Below are 13,488 nucleotides of genomic sequence, written 5' to 3' on the forward strand. Positions count from 1 at the left end.
TGTTCTTATAGGACAATGCCCCGTGGTTGACATTAAAATGGGAGGAGTGCCCATTACGTGCCTTGTTGACACCGGCTCTATGGTATCTACCATCACAGAGTCTTTCTTTAAAAAACACTTTCAAGTTCAGGGTCAGGATCAGCTACGTTCTTGTGGATGGCTGCAGTTAAGGGCGGCCAATGGGTTAGATATCCCCTATCGAGGCTATTTGGAGCTGGACGTAGAAGTCCTAGGTAAAGTGCTTCCCTCCATAGGGATTCTAGTTGTGCATGACCCACCAGATTCTACATCAAGGGGTACAAACAAAGTCCCAGGGCTGATTGGAATGAATGTGCTTCGCTGCTGTTTACAAGAAATGTTTTGTCAGGGGAGCAGTAGTTTGTTTACTTGTCCTTCCACTGATGTCCCTGCAGTCTGGAAACATGCTCTGTTGGCATGTCAAAACTTTGAAGATTTGTCAAACTCTGGGTTCTTGGGTAAGGTCTCAACCCCTCCTGGCTCTTCCATTCTTGTGCCTGCAGGATCGATCAAGCTGGTTTCAGCTGTATGCAGGCAGGGGCTTCGTCCTTTGATTTCCTCGGCATTCATAGAACCAGGAGAGGTAGGATGGCAGTTGCCACCCGATTTGCTCATTCCCAGCGCTTTACTCCCCCTTGGGGATGGCACAGTCCATGTACCTGTAGTCAATGTGGGAAACGAGGATCGGTGGATAAGGCCACGCACCATTTTGGGTCAGTTGCATATGATTGAGGTATGTTCTGCTAACAAGCCCATCTGTTTTCAGGAGCAAAATGGTAACCAAGGCCCTGTAGCTTTCATCCGTTCCATGGAGGCCCCTACCTCTTGCCCTCCCGGTCTTGCAGACACTACCTGGCCTAACTTGACACACTCTGAGCAGCAAGAGGCTAAGTCTTTGCTTCAAAGGTATAGCACAGCTTTTAGTTGCGGGGAAGGAGAGTTGGGTTGTACAGACCTTATTGAACACGAAATCCCGTTAGTGGATGAGACACCGGTGCGGCAACGCTACCGCAGACTGCCACCGTCACAATATGATGTTGTAAAGACCCACATTCAAGAGCTATTGGAACAGGGAGTGGTAAAACCTAGCTGTAGTCCCTACTCATCTCCCATCGTCGTTGTCCAAAAGAAGGATGGATCGATCCGTTTATGCGTCGATTATAGACAATTAAATGCGAAAACTAGAAAAGATGCCTTTCCATTGCCTCGAATTGAGGAATCCTTGGATGCCCTTTCAGGTGCTTGCCTCTTTTCCACTCTTGACCTGGCAAGCGGCTATAATCAGGTGTCGGTGGCAGAAAAAGACAGGGCAAAAACAGCCTTTTGCACACCATTTGGCCTCTTTGAATTCCAGAGGATGCCATTTGGACTGTGCAATGCCCCAGGGACTTTCCAGAGGTTAATGGAAAGGATCTTTGGGGATCAGCGTTTCCATTCCCTTCTTTTGTATTTAGACGATGTGGTAGTGTTCTCATCCACTTTCCAAGAACATCTGGAACGGCTAGAACTTGTGTTGGATAGGCTGACCTCTCATGGGCTCAAACTTAAATTGAAGAAGTGCCACTTCTTTCAACCAGAGGTAAAGTTCTTGGGGCACATTATTTCAGCCTCAGGAGTCTCAACTGACCCTGATAAAATCAGTGCAGTGCGGGATTGGAAGATACCAGCTACCATCACAGAATTGCGCTCCTTCCTTGGGTTCGCGTCTTACTATCGGCGCTTTGTAGAGGGGTTTGCAAGGTACGCAGCCCCTCTGCATAAGTTGGTAGCAAAATTGCAGCCAGCTCCAAAGAAGAAACGGGCAGGTTTCAACACCTCTTTGCGGGACCATTGGGACTGGGGTTGTGAAAAGGCTTTTGATACACTTAAAGAAAAACTGATAAGTGCACCTGTGTTGGGATATGCAGACTTTAGCAAGCCTTTTGTCCTTGAGGTTGACGCGAGTGGGCTTGGACTGGGTGCTGTTTTGTCCCAACAGCAGGGGGAGGGACAGCGGCGGCCAGTTGCTTATGCGAGTAGGGGATTGCGGCCAACCGAACGAAACATGGATAACTACTCGGCCATGAAACTTGAGCTGTTGGCCCTTAAATGGGCCGTAACAGACAAATTTCGGGACTACCTCTTAGGCGTAAGGTTCACTGTCCTAACGGACAACAATCCCCTCTGTTACCTACAGACGGCCAAATTAGGTGCTGTAGAGCAACGCTGGGCGGCACAGCTGGCTCTCTTTGATTTTAAAATCGAGTACCGCCCAGGTGCATGTAACAGGAACGCAGATGCGCTGTCTCGCTTGCCTGCATTTCCAGTACCAGAATCCATAGAAGCTGTGGCACCAGGAATCTCTGTCCCGACCGAGATTAAAAGTATCTTGGGAGCTTATCTTCCTGGGCCAGTTAACATCCAGGCCATAGATGCTTCCCCAATAAGGACTAAGGCTGATCTCCAACTTCTCCAGTCTGAGGATTCAGTGCTAAGGGCCTTTCTAGTTTATTGGAGGAGAGGTAAACCCCCCACAGCATTAGAAAGAGCCAGAGAGTCCCCTGCTGTGGTGGAACTTGTGCGTCAGTGGACTAGCCTACAGGAACATGGTGGTGTTCTTTACCGGCAAAGTCATGTCCCTGGTGGTAGTGTGAAAGTGATGCAGCTGCTGCTGCCTCAGCTTCTACATGAGGAGGTCCTGACGGCTTTACATAACAATCATGGTCATCAGGGGGTGGAAAGGACAACCATGCTCATTCGTCAACGTTGTTATTGGCCCTTCATGCGCAAAGACATCGAGCGCTGGTGTCGGGAATGTCAACGATGTGTAGTGGCAAAAGCGGTGCAGCCGAAGTTAAGAACATTTATGGGTAGTCTCCTTGCGTCCAGGCCCTTAGAAATTCTAGCCGTTGACTTCACCATATTGGAAAAGTCTAGTGACGGAAAAGAAAATCTTCTGGTTGTAACTGATGTGTTTTCCAAATTCTCTCAAGCTTATCCCACTGTAGACCAAAAGGCCACGACTGTAGCACGGGTCCTTACTGAACAGTGGTTCTACACTTACGGAGTCCCACAGCGCATTCATACCGACCAGGGTCGTCAATTTGAGGGGGAGTTGTTTCAGCGGCTGTGTCAATTATATGGCATCCACAAGTCTCGTACCAGTCCGTACCACCCTGAGGGCAACGGACAATGTGAGCGGTTTAATCGCACGCTTCACGATTTGCTCCGTACGTTGCCCTCAGGGAAGAAGAAACGGTGGCCACACCACTTGCCCCAGGTACTATTTGCCTATAATACTACAGTTCATCAGTCCACGGGTTTCTCCCCATATGAATTAATGTTTGGGCGGAAGCCCATCCTTCCCCTTGATTCACTTTTGTGCGCAGTCGACCCCCCACCTGAGATGACTACGGAGGAATGGGTTCGACAACATCAAGAGCACCTCTCCGCTGTGTATCTGCAGGCCCGAACCAATCTTGAGGCAGCAGCCAAACAGCGAGCAAAGCATCACACTGTTCCTTTGCCCGTTTTCCCCCCTGGTACATTGGTGTACCGTCGGAGTCACCCGCCTGGTCGTCACAAAATTCAGGACCATTGGGATCATGTGGTGTATGAGGTGGTGAGCTGTTTGGATGAGGTTGGTACCCTTTATAAGATCAGACCAAGGGACCAGCCCGGTCCAGAGAAGAACATCCATCGGCAGCAGTTGCGTCCCATTCTTGTCGATCCCTGTCCACTGCCTACATCTGCACACACAGAGCCCAATTTAGACCAGTCCAATCTTGTTGTAGAAGACGCAGAGAGTAGTGTATATGAGGATGATGATCTTGCTCTAGTGGTAGCCCTAGACACTCCTTGCCTGGAGGGACATAGCAGTCACGCCCCCACTGTAGTTGGCCATCAACCAACCCCAACCTCTGTCCAACAGGAGTCCTTGCAGGAGTTGTCCGTAGAACATACTTCGGTAGCTGAAGAATCAACACCAGCACCAGAGCGAGATTTAGTGCCAAGGCGGACCAATAGGACAAAAGCAGGCCACCATTCAAACCCTCACCATCTCCCATGCACATCAACTGGACGCTTGTCCGGAGATGACCAGAGGGGTGCTCATTCAATTGTCAACTCCCACAGTGTTGGTTTTAGGCCCTGGTTGTAGCATTTGTTTTCTACATGTCACCGGGACGGTGACATTCAGGGGGAGGTGAATGTAGCGGGTGAGACCGGAAGAGTAACATGAAGGCCGGCCCACTGGCGCTGATTACTTGGTCAGGTGGTTTGAGTGGCGCTTTCTTTTAAATGTGTTCGGGACTTGGACAGGTAGACAATAGTGTGGTGTGTATCCGAAGGGTGAACCTTGGAGTTGAGCTGTGCGGCCAGGAGAACGTGAGTTTTTGGAATGTTACGTCTATGGGTTTTTAACGCTAAACTCTTTCCCATTGAGTAGCGCTTAACACGGCTCTTTGTTTGTTTGTAGCTCGGCCTGGTGTCTGTGCATGTGGTGACCAGTAAATGGTGCACACAGTTTGTAGGTCTGTTGCTCGCAGTATAGCGAGTAGTGCTTCCACACGGGTTTGCAGCAACGTAAGTTTACTCGCTTCCTCTCTCTCTCAGACATGGCATATAGTATTTATAGCTCTGATTGTTTCCTGTCTGACTGTTTATGAACAGACGCCGACGCTGGCTCAGCTAAGTTATCCACACTGTTAATCTTCACGTTGCTTGCATTATAGCAAGTAACGTTAGCGATTCCACACTGGTTTGCAGCAACGTAAGTTTACTTGCTTCCTCGCTCTCTCAGACATAACATATAGTATTTATAGCTCTGATTGTTTCCTGTCTGACTGTTTATGAACAGACGCCGACGCTGGCTCAGCTAAGTTATCCACACTGTTAATCTTCACGTTGCTTGCATTATAGCAAGTAACGTTAGCGATTCCACACTGGTTTGCAGCAACGTAAGTTTACTTGCTTCCTCGCTCTCTCAGACATAACATATAGTATTTATAGCTCTGATTGTTTCCTGTCTGACTGTTTATGAACAGACGCCGACACTGGCTCAGCTAGTTATCCACACTGTTAATCTTCACGTTGCTTGCATTATAGCAAGTAACGTTAGCGATTCCACACTGGTTTGCAGCAACGTAAGTTTACTTGCTTTCTTTCTCCCGCAGACGTAGCTTATGCTATTTATAGCTCTGATTGTTTCCTGTCTGATTATTTACGAATAGAGGCAACGCTGACGCTGGTGAGAGTGTGCTCAGCTAGTCACCCACACTGTTAAACTCCCTGGGCTTTATAACATCTAATAAATCTACTGTAGGCTGGCTTCAACTGTAAGTCCATTTAATTCCTCTTTGTAGACATTTGAATGACAAATGTATTGGCCTGTATGCAGTTGCTACCAAACCCAGTAGTTCAAATCATTTATGCTTTTGCTTACAGGAGGATTACTTCGTCTGTCCAACTAGCCACTGTTTTTCCTGGGGTTAATCATTCCTTTAGTTTTTATTTTGCTTTGAATATATGTGCCACAACCGTGTCCTGACCTAGAGCTTGGTGGGCTTAGGGGGAAGGCCTGCTAGTTTAGCTTGCTAGTTGTACCGTTTGTTGGTTTGTTTATTTGTCTGTGTCTTTCTTTCTTTTTGTCTATGTTATACAATCATTGTTCATTGGCCTCGGGCATGGTGCAATATCTCTCTTAGGGGGCAGTGTTCCTTTTGTAGTGTCCACCTGTGTGCAGTGGGAAACGCCGTGTGCGTGTACGGCCTATTTGGTGTGGAGTCTCTTTGCAGTGTTTGAGTGTGTGCGTTTACACGCAAACTACTGACTTTATTCACTGTGATCATATTTTGCTGTGACTTATTTATTGGAGAGCCTTGTCACTGCCACCAACATAGAATATTTGCCTGCCCTGACTGCATGGTTGTATTTATTGTGTCTTAAGTGTTTTAATAAAAGTATATTTTTGATTACATCAGTCCCATTCTTGTTCCTTCATTGGACAACCTGCCTATAGTTTAAAAGGGAAAAACTGTTTGGGTTTTCTGGTGTAATTATACAAATTGGGAATTTGGGCGCCCCCTAGGGGTCACACATAGGCCTAATTCATGAATGTTGCGTTTGCCAAAGAGAAAGTAATCATCGCCTATGGCTATTTTAAGCCATGAAGTGTGTCAATATAATAGGCTACATATTCAAGTGTAATAAGCTCAAAAGAAGGGAACTACTTCATAGCCGTGCGGTATATAGAAAAATAATGCACGTTCCAAATAGCTGATCACAATAGGAAATTTGACCAAGCAGTGGTATAATCTATTCTTTTTTATACAACAATTGGGTTCTATGAAGCTGTTTCTTTGATTCTGATTGGCCGAGAGACGTTCCATGAGTTGAAATATCCCACGATAATCCACTCGGACTTTTCACAGCTAATAATAAATCACTCCGCGATACAATGTCAAGTTGTGAAGTGTAAAACGAACTGTCACGTTGCATCCAAACTGAAATACAGACGCTCAGAACATAGAATATGACGGAGGTGGATATTAGCTAGTTGGATGGCATGTAGGCTAAGTAAAATAGTGATGTTTCAAAGCTAAAAGCATGTCCTAACCAGACGCAATGCGAGCTAACGTTGGAGAGATAGAACTAACGACTGGCTTTTGGCCATAGCAACGTGCTTTTAGAACTAACGACTGGCCTTTGGCCATAGCAACCATCCATTTAGAACTAGTAACGGCAGTTTGTCCTGCAAGTAATAGAAATGTGTGGCGGAGAGAAGTAGTTCTACAAACAAGACAGTTTTAGCGATTTAAACGTTTACATTATAATGGTAAATTAGCGCAAAAAAACAAGTGGTAGAATTGTTGTATAAAAGCAATATAGCACTCGTGGTCGTGGGTTGTTGCTGGATATTCCCACGGGTGTTGTTGCCTGCGCCACTCGGCCTCCGGCCTCGAGGCTACGGCCGAACAACACCCGTGGGAATATCCAGCAACAACCCACTCCCACTCGTGCTATATTGCTTAAATATTCACACAACTACACGCACGCTGGCGAATTCGAACATTCTAAAACGTGCATATACGATGAAACATGATTGCGCATTCTTCCACGAGTTGCATGTAAACAAAAAACAGCCAGCTTACAGCCTATGCAGGAGGCAGAGAGAGGTGGTGGGTGTGGAGGCAGTTGTCAATGCCGCAGTGATGTCTGTAGCCTAAGATCATGTCCACAAGTAGCAAAACGACCCGCCCCCTCCGTGAACTGGTTAGACGTGTATGGGGGAGGGGGAATGATCGGTTTCAAATAGGCTATGTTTGCAATGGATAGTGTGTTATAGACCCCGAAGCCATTTGCTTTGAGAATAACGGCTGGCTGATGAAGTTAGTGGCGGCCAAAGTTTTCATGGCTGATAATGGCTTTAGTTTCCATTTCATGTCTACAGAACATGCAACTGAGTCCTGTATCGTAGCAACGAGCACAATACTGATGTGGTGTATCCAGTGGGAATCATTTATAGGCTATCGTTTATTTTTGCGTGTGTCTATGATATAATTATTTTTAGATGCAAAAAGTCTAACTGGCTTAGCCAAAGTTTGTCAGATGGCGGCTCAATTTGGCTTAGAAAATTATTGGCTGGCGAAATTATTTTTCATTAATGGTAAACAGTATTGTGATTCATCTGTTTATTTCAGATAGTTTGAACAAACCATGAACAAAAAAAATAATTGTTTGTCGACGTTGAAAAACAGTCAGTGAATTCACTCAATATGAGATACAACATTTCTCTTGTGCTGGGTTGTGAACCCGGGTCTCTTGCGTAGCAGGCGAGGAATTTAACCCTGCGCCACTTGACGTGTAATACGGTGTTGATTTGGAAATAAGATAGCTGTTTGACGCAACGTAACTCAGTCAGTCCAGCAAATATGTAAGAAAATGCTTATACATTAGTCTGAGCTTTAAAAGATAGCCTACAAATAGATATACAACTATGAATGTACGTAGGCATACGCGCCCTACGTACATAAATAGGCTATGATGAATTTCAGCTGAAAATATCTTTTACACATGTAGGCCTGCCTAATAGAACAATGTGGCAACGTTTTCAAAACAAACTCACATTTTACCACTGTAAATCGCCTCCATAGACTATGCCATGTAAATGAAAAATAGTTGAAGAATAGTGAAAAATAAATCACATATATAATACATATTGCACATATATAAACTATATGTTTTATGGTAGAATATTATTCTCAAGCCCTACTGACAGGAAACCCTTGCGACATCTGCTGTGAGAAAAGAGAATAGCAGCCTGGACAAACATGGCCGAACGCGAGACAACATAAGCCCTTTTTCCATTAAAAAGTTAATTAGCTTAAAAACGATGCGCATCAAAAGTTAGTGCGACAAATGTGATGGAAAATGGCTTATATCACTCTAACCTCGGTTTTGTCGTGATAAGTTAATTCGCTCGCCAGAGGTGGTTTAAGGAGAGTTAAATCGATATAAATGTGATGGAAAAGGTTTGTAGCGATATAAGTTACTGTGACGCCTGCTCAGAATGTTCACAAAGTCGGCGCAAAAAATTGAGTTCTGTCTCGCGCATATAAAGACGTTCAGGGTTTCCCCCAGAAAATGTGTTAGTTAAGGTGGTGTCTGTCCAGGGGAAGGGGGCGTCGCCGTAGCGTCCCCGCCGCATCGCCGCCACTGCCCTACGATGGGGGGGGGGGGGGAGTAAGTCTGAGTCGAGACCGAGTCTTAAAGGAGTCAAGGCCGCATCAAGACCAACCAAAGAAAGGGGTTTTCATAATTTACATCACCAAGGATCATATAACAGTTCAATTCCCAAAGGGTAGAGAGGGGATTGTTGGCTACAGGAGCAGTCTAGCACACACTTGTCTAAATAACTTCTTTTCTGATTTACTTTAAGACAAGGAGGTCAGCTGAAGTAAAAATTTAGTAGGCTGTCAGCATTTCATTAATGTTGAAAATGTTGAATTTTGACACTAATGACAGCATTTCACATTCATTGTATCAGATTTAATTGTATTAGCAACCAATTAAACATCATTAACACAATTTAGACAATATTATACCTTAAAAGTGTAAGTTTACAACTCCAATACAGGTACCTCCGATACCTTTTGTATCTTTCAAAACCTTTGCACTGCTCAGCATGGCACCATAGGATATATTTTAAAGCCAGTCAATATTATAATATTCTATTAAAACCAAGAATATTTGTAATGGTGAATATTTTAGAATATACCATGAAATAAAGATGAAACTGTATGAAAATGTAACATTGCGACTGTATGGTAAAGTTAGTGAATTGTGATTTAGTAGCCTAAAGCTGCAATTCTTTGATATAAGCTGTATTGTGCGTGCCTGTTGCTCATATAGCCTAAGAGAGCCTGAATGTTTTTAATGCTTTTTAAAACATAATTAGCGAGATCGTATCGCATTGAACGCTAATATTTTGTCACTAGCAACCAAATCTGTCATCTGTCAAATACAGTTGCATGTTCAGCTCTGAACAAAAACATTCAGGAATTATTTCTACAAAACAGAAACGTGCGTCCCGCCCGGTCGGGATGAATGAAACTGGCATGGGAGAAAAGAGGCTACAGTTTAAAGTTTAAACTAGCCTGTGTAAACCTCAGACAATTTCAGTATTTTACAACACGTGAATGAATAGCCGTCACAAGTTGCTGTTAGCTGTAGGCTAGATGGCACAAGTGTTTGTCACAACAAATTACAAGATGCAGTGGGCTACTGTATGCATTCATAGTAGACGAGTGATAGGCCTACAAAAAAAAGATAAAGCGCTCAAAAGCGTTATGCCGCTCATCCCACACATTTGGTAGATTCAACGGAGAACCATTCCTGTGAGAGTCGTCAAATCTAGCTAGGTTTAGGCTATTTGTGTTCGCAGTCACTCTGAGATATGCGTGGCAGTGGCACCTGATATCAAATAGGCCTACTCATGCTGAATGAGCGCGTCGCCTGTGCGCATAGGCCAACTCGATTGGAAAAAGTTTCTTTTTTTAATGCGTTCTACAGAGAAGGGAGACTAGCGGCTATACGGTTTGGAATGACAGGGAGAAAACATGACAAAGTAATACGGCGAATATCACTATACATAATATATTTATATATTTATTTATGTATTGAAGACGCTAGTTAACCCCCCAGTCACACACGCTACAAGCGACAGCGACAAAGAGACAGGCTGCCGTTCATTTTCAATGGGAGTAGACTTTTGCCAGAGACAAGCGACAAGCTTGCCGCTGTCGCGAGCAAGGCGGGGCTAAAATAGACAAGCAGGCTATTTTATGCAAATGTTGAGCGAAGCGACAAAGCGACTGCCAATCGGAGTGAAGGCAGCGTGACGTTCCTTCTTTGAAGGTAAAGTTGAATTTTTTATCCAAGATGGCGGAGCTAACTAAACGAAGGCAGTATTTCTGTACTAACAAGTAAGTTCAGGGTTTGTTGCCTTATATTTTGCTACTTCTAGTGAGAAATATGAACTTTACAATCCAAAGAGCCAGGTTTTGTAACCAAAAAATATATCTGGAGGCATGTACGAGCTATCGGTCAGCCACCTAGCACGTAGCAATCGTTAGCCGTCAATCACTCGCGAATCACCTCCCCACTCCACGGCAAGTTTGTGGAGTTGTCGCTGTCTCTTGTAGCGTGTGTGACTGTAGGGTAAGGCGGCAGCCCTGTGTTGTTAAGGCGGCCGCCTTAGCAGGAAAGCGCTGCGGGAAACCCTGACGTTTACCTCACAATGGTGTACCACTTGCTACCTTTGATTAATTCGCTAGAAGTGTTCCATTCGCTACAAGTGTTGATGGAAAACCATCTAGTGCAGTAGAAATATGCGCATTAACAGGGCTCTGATGACATCATTTTAAATCGCTAGAATTGTTCTTTTGAATGGAAAACCGTCTTGGCGCTTCTTATATTGTTAAAACACAATTCGCTTTAAGAGTTAATGCGCTTGAAAATCTGATGGAAAAAGGACTATACTGTAGTGTTGTCACATATAATAGGTGAGCGCAAAATAGCTCTAAACTAGCTTGTACCGGTGTGCTTTCGATCATGTAAAAATTCTGGGTGACAAAACACGCGTATTTAGGAAAAGTCGTGAACGTAGGGTCCTGGAATTTAATCGAGTGAAAAGATTTTTTTTTTTTTTGTAATCGTTGCGGTCAAAACACCGCAGCCCGGCAGTTCTAGGTATATCTAAGTCAAACCCACACGGCGCTTCTAGTAATACGCGTCAGCGGTAAAAATGACCGGCGCTTGGCGCTTCTAGTGTTAACACTGGAAGCTATAAGGGGGGGGGGGGGGGGGATTAAGTTATGTACAAATACAGAAACAGCAAAAATTACAATATAATTAATAATAACATACTGTGGGCCAGATGTACGTAGCTTAGCGCACGTGACGTTTTTAGCGCTTTGGCCAACCCACAGAAAGCGTACGCTGAGACACCGCAGCATACACCCGATTTACTAAATCTGAAATGTATCGGGTAATCAGCGCCTATTTCCGCCCTCTCCCGTAAATTGCGAGCATTTAAAAAGCGCAATGCTTGGCCTTAGTGGGGTACGAATTGTAATTCCGTAGGATTTTTTTGCTAAAATTTATTTTTTCGTTTTATTTGCTTTATTTGGGGTCCTACTGTTGAAAAATGACGGGGTGTTTACCCTCCCTCTGGGGTGCGCTTTCTCACCTTGGCCAGAATACTGACTGCACACATACATCTACTAATAATGATCACATTTTCACAATCTTGGGGCTATTGAGGATGCTGAGTCCATTTATGACAGTTTCATTGTGATCAGAAGTTGTTATGACTCATTTTGTCGTAACATTGCAGTAATAAAGGCAAATCCAATGGGGCAAAGTCGGCAAACAGTAAGTGAGCTCATATCTTGGGAACGCTTTGATGTATGTTAACGAAACTTGGTCACATGACAACTGACCCCCTCCCAAGGGTACACAACAAATTTGGTGTAATTTGGCCACTGGGGGGGGGGCGCTATAATTAGCGAACCTGCGTTTAGAGGTTACAGTATATCATGATGATGTTGGGTTAGCAAAAAAAATCCAATGGCTAGTCATACTCTTCATACTCATATTGATGTTTCTGAAAGAGAAACTAGATCATCAGCAGTCACAACTTTGTTTGGCCCCCTCATTGCTGCTTGCCAATTTTTGTCAAAGATAACTATTTCAACACAAGATATGTCTTTTAATTCTGTCTAATGACACAAAGCTGAGAATCACATTGCTAAGATACAGCATTTTTGACCATTCTTTCAGAAGTGCATTTATGAAGTCACACACTGATGTGCATCCCCAAATTATTTCCACATGGATAGTAGAGTAGATAGTTTGGTGTGGATACATTTGACTGGCCTGCACAGAGTCCTGACCTCAACTCAACAGAACACCTTTGAGATGAATTAAAGCACAGACTGAGAGGCAGTCGCTTTGTCCAACATCAGTGTGTGACTTCACAAATGCGCTTCTGAAAGAATGGTCAAAAATGCCCATAAACACACTCCAAAATTTTGCTGAAACCCTTCCCAGAAGAGTTGAAGCTGTCATAGCTGCAAAGGGTGGGCCGACGTTATGTTAAACCCTATGGATTAAGAATAGGATGTGACTGAAGTTCATATGGGGGTCAAGGCAGTTGACCCAATAATTTTGGCAATTTAGTGTATGTATTTAGTCAGGTCAGTGCACAGGCATTTGGTGTAACAATGTTTAGTTGGGTTTACCATGTGCACAGAACATTGTAAATACTGTAGTCCTGGAATCAGGGCTGCATGATGGCCAGCACTTTTATGGCAGCCTGGTTCCTGCGCATCCTCCCTCCTCTGCCGGTCCATCAGGAAGGTCCCCCTAGGACGCCGTGTCGGCAGGTGGGGGAAAAAACTCAGCTCGTCTGGTTGAGGGACACCGGCAGACTCCCGTAATGGTGGCACATCGTATGCCAACCAAGCTACCTGGGACATTCTTTTTAGGAGGGGTTTGACCTCCTCAGGGAAATGGCCACAGGCAGCTACCAGGTCCCACAGCAGGGGACAATGGTGGGCGAGGGTCCTTATCAGATCGGTGTGGTGGGGGATCTCCTCAGATGGAGTGGAGGAAATCTCCCTCACCAGCCTCTCAACCTCACTGCCTGGATGGAGGAGGGCACACGCAGGAGTGGCTTTCACCACCTCCTGAAGGAGGGGACAGAAGGGCTCGGGGGGGTGTGAGGTGTGCCCACCATCCTCAAAAATCCTCATCAAAGGGGAGAGGAAGCCGGCACCTCTCTCCACCTCTGCCTTCAGGCATTCAAAGTCAGGGATTGATGTTGATATAGATGCTTTGATGTAATTGCCAAGCATGTCCCTGAGCTTCTTTTGTGGCAACAGAACCCTGTCGATGTACCTGGTGTTGAGAAAATAGCATATCATTACA

At 44.8% G+C, this 13,488-nt stretch overlaps 1 long non-coding RNA gene across 1 annotated transcript; it reads left to right on the forward strand.

Annotated features, from left to right (window-relative positions):
• Nucleotides 1-4,267: 4,267 nt before the first annotated feature.
• LOC134072650 (uncharacterized) lies at nucleotides 4,268-5,972 on the forward strand. Its single transcript, XR_009937187.1, has 7 exons — nucleotides 4,268-4,383; nucleotides 4,475-4,581; nucleotides 4,669-4,768; nucleotides 4,856-4,955; nucleotides 5,043-5,141; nucleotides 5,229-5,333; nucleotides 5,443-5,972. It is a non-coding gene; the product is annotated as an uncharacterized LOC134072650 (long non-coding RNA).
• Nucleotides 5,973-13,488: the final 7,516 nt, after the last annotated feature.

The sequence above is a fragment of the Sardina pilchardus genome, chromosome 24 (assembly GCF_963854185.1).
Source record: "Sardina pilchardus chromosome 24, fSarPil1.1, whole genome shotgun sequence".
NCBI classification, from domain to species: domain Eukaryota; kingdom Metazoa; phylum Chordata; class Actinopteri; order Clupeiformes; family Clupeidae; genus Sardina; species Sardina pilchardus.